Source organism: Gossypium hirsutum, chromosome D11 (genome assembly GCF_007990345.1).
Source record: "Gossypium hirsutum isolate 1008001.06 chromosome D11, Gossypium_hirsutum_v2.1, whole genome shotgun sequence".
Taxonomy (NCBI): Eukaryota; Viridiplantae; Streptophyta; class Magnoliopsida; order Malvales; family Malvaceae; genus Gossypium; species Gossypium hirsutum.
Window position 1 is genome coordinate 35,488,895 of NC_053447.1, and position 4,000 is coordinate 35,492,894.

A 4,000-nucleotide genomic window follows, 5' to 3' on the forward strand; every position below is an offset into this window, starting at 1 on the left:
AGCCACACGGCCTGGACACATTGCCATGGGCCAGACTGTGTCTATTTTGTAACTTGCTTCCCAAACACATGAGAAAAACGTAATTTTTAGGCTTTCTAAGCATTCTAAAGTTTATAAATACCAAATAGAAGAAGAGATATGGGAGCCATTAGAGAATATTGAAGAAAACAACTCAAAGAACACCATTGGAGCCAACTCTGAAGCAGATTTCCATCAAGATCGAAGATCTCCTTTTAATTTCTTTTGATGTTTTTATGAATTTCTTTATTTCTTATGGTTATTCTGAATTTGAGATGTTTTTATTTAGAATTATGAACTAATTCCCTAGATACCTAGGGAAGATGAACCCTATGATGAATTCGATTATTTTATTTCTATTTTATACGATAAATATTTGATTCTTGTTCTCAGTTATATGTGCTTATTCCTTGTTTTAATTTTTTCTAGATATTAATTCATGTTTAATGTGCTTAACTTAGAGGAGGAAAAATCCCTGTTTAAGAGTAGGTCTAGCATAATTGAGTGGAGTTGCATGTAATCCTAGAAATATGACGACATAAATCTACTGGATTAGAGTCAAATCTAATAAGGGAATTCATAGATTGGGTTAATGCAATAATAGGGGTTTTAATTAGAAAGAAATTTCAATTAATCAACCTAAATTCAGTTGCTCTTACTCTTGAAAGAGATATTAACATAATTTAAGGATTTCTACGGATTAAGATACCAAGTGAATAAATTGTTTAATTCAGATTCATAATAATAAATGATGTCCAGATGGACTCTTTCCAGGGTATTGTCTCTCATATTGATTATTATTTAACTATTTTTCTGATTTATTCTCTGTTGAGTTCTTAGTTAAATTAGTTTAGTAATTTTAGTTTAAAATCCATCACTCCAAATTGTCAGCTAAATAATAGAAAAATGGTAATTACTAATACTTTTAGTCATTGTGGATACGATATCTCTACTCACCATAGCTATACTCTTTATCGATAGGTGCACTTGCCTTTGTCGTATTTTTAGTTAGTTTCGTGATACATCAAGTTTTTGGTGCCATTGTCGGGGAGTAAAATATTAGGAACACTTTATTTTTGTTAATTTAGCCATTTTTTATTTTATTTTATTTTTTTAATTTAATTTTTACATTCTAATTTTTCTTTTGTTTTCTTCTGGTAGGTTTTTTTAGTTTTGACTAGAGGAAACCTGTCGGGACCATTGCTTCTTGACAGCAAGATTGAAAGTACTGCTCATAGAAATCGTAGAGAAGTAAGGCAGGGTCAACAAATTATAGTAGACAAACAAGAGGACAACAATATTACTGAAGAGATGAATGATAATCAGAATATTCAACTACCTCCTACAGCAGCTCCTATTCCTCGTACTATGTACGATTATGCCAAGCCCACTTTGACTGGGATTGAATCGAGTATTGTGCGACCTACCATTGCTGCAAATAATTTTGAAACGAAGCCTAACACAATTTAGATGGTACAACAATATGTTCAGTTCAATGGTTTGCAAGATGAAGACCCAAATACTCATTTGGCTAATTTTCTAGAAATTTATAAAACTTTCAAGATTAATGGCGTCACTAATGATTCCATTTGCTTACGGTTGTTCCCATTCTCATTGAGGAACAAAGCAAAATAGTAGTTAAACTCTTTACCACGAGGTTTCATCATTATATGAGCTCAAATGACCGAGAAATTTCTGCTGAAGTACTTCCCACACGCTAAAATAGCCAAGTTGAGGAATGATATCTCATCCTTTGTTCAGATTGATTTAGAGACTTTATATGATGCATGAAAGAGATAAAAAGATCTATTGAGACGGTGCCCTCACCATGGGTTACCTTTATGGTTACAAGTTCAAACCTTCTACAATGATTTGTATCCCTCGACTAGGCAGTTAATTGATGTTGCAGCCGATGGAACACTGAATAATAAATCACCCGAGGAAGCTTATGAATTTATTAAGGAGATGACAATGAATAATTATCAGTGGCAAGTTATGAGGACAAAGCCGATGAAAGCAGCCTATGTTTTAATTCAGATGCAGTCACCATGTTATCAAACCAAGTAGAATTGCTAAATAAGAAAATTGATGGTTTATATCTTTCTATGCAGTAAATCTGGTGATGCAATGTGATACAAATGAATGTGGAATGAATAATCTAGAATGTTTACCCTTCGACCCTAGCAAAGAGCATGAGGAAATCAATTATATGGGTAACAATTCTAGACCTCAAAATAACCCTTATAGTAATAAATATAATGTAGCTTGGAGGAACCATCATAATTTCCCTTGGGGTGGTCAAGGAAATAAAAAAGCATAACCACCTCTAGGCTTTCAGCAACCTTATCTGCAAGAGAAAAAGCCGAACCTTGAGGAGATGTTGACAAAGTTTATCTTGGTGTCTAAAATGCATTTTTAAAACACTAAAGCAACACTGAAAAATCAGCAAGCATTGATTCAAGGACTCGAAAATCAAATAGGTCAGCTTGCTAAATTAATTTCGAAAAGACTACAAGGTAGCTTTCCTAGCAATACTGAAAATAACCCAGGAGAGCAACTTCACACAATTACTATTCGAGACATGGAAGGGTTAGTTGAACTTGGACAAGAACCTAGGCAAGAAGATGTGGTGAACAATGATGAGGTTGAGGAAGACAAGAAAGAACAAAAGCCGATTGTCAAAGAATACAAACCTCGAGTGCCATATCCTAACGTGTCAAAGAGATACCATACGAACGAACAATATGGTAAATTTTTTAAGCTTATTAAAAAATTACACTAACTTATCATTTGTTGAAGCTCTTTCACAGATGCCAAATTATGTCAAATTCTTAAAGGAGTTGTTAACAAACATGAGGAAGATAAACGACTCGTCAACTGTGGAGCTCAACGCAATTTGCTCGGCTGTTCTCCAAAACAAACTACTGAACAAACTAAAAGATCCAAGGAGTTTTACTATTCCTTGCCTTATTGGTAGTTTAAATATTGATAATGCTTTGGCTGATTTAAGGGACAATATTAATGTCATGCGCTACAAAATGTTTAAATAAGTTGGTCTTGGGAAACCCAAACACATTAGGACAAGTATTCAACTAGCGGATAGAACCATTAGATATCGTAGGGGTATTATTGAGGATGTACTCGTTAAAATCAATAAATTCATATTCCTTGTTGATTTTGTTGTTTTTGACATGGATAAGGATAGTGACATACCTTTGATATTAGGGAAACCCTTTTTAGCCACTGCTAGGACTATTATCGATGTTAGTACGGGTGAACTTGTGTTTCGTGTAGGTGACGAAAATATTATTCTCCAAGCATGTGATTCTGTGAGAGTCTCTAAGGATCGGGATGATATTAAATATCCTTTGAATGTTAGTAACCATGTGGTTCAACCTTCTTTGCAGGAAATCCCTCCTTAAAACGTGTTGGAGCCATGTTCTAGTCAAGGCGACTGATAACACTCTAGAATAACGTATTTTTATGTATTAATTATGTATTTATTCTGAGTATGATCCTGCTAATTTGAGCTATTTATGATCATTTATCTTATAGAGACTAAATTTGAGGCAAAAGCAAAATTAAGGGCCAAAAGCGTGAATTTAGAGATAAAATGGGCCAATGTGCGACACGAGGAAAAGTTGGTGCCAAAAGTACAAGCATGGAGGACACAAGGGTTGAAATGCAAAAAGAACATATTTTATTAAACTCTATTTTAATTATATCAGGATAATTAATATTGAGATAATTATTAAGGATTATTTTTAGGATTTTATTTTATCTTTATTTATCTTCAATTAAATGTATTTATCTTTTAGGAATTTAAGTAGAATTAGACTATCTCCCCTAGCACTATAAATAGGGGGTGAAGTAACTCAAAAGGGGATCTCATCTGATATTTTTCTGTAAACACTCCCTCCCCAAAAGTGTAGGCTTTTGTTCTTTTCATATTTCTTTTCAATAAAATTTTTATTTTTATTTT

General features: G+C 33.3%; 1 non-coding gene across 1 annotated transcript; it reads right to left on the reverse strand.

Moving 5' to 3' along the window:
• Positions 1–1,746: 1,746 nt before the first annotated feature.
• LOC121223894 (small nucleolar RNA R71) lies at positions 1,747–1,853 on the reverse strand. The gene has a single exon (XR_005921360.1). It is a non-coding gene; the product is annotated as a small nucleolar RNA R71 (small nucleolar RNA).
• Positions 1,854–4,000: the final 2,147 nt, after the last annotated feature.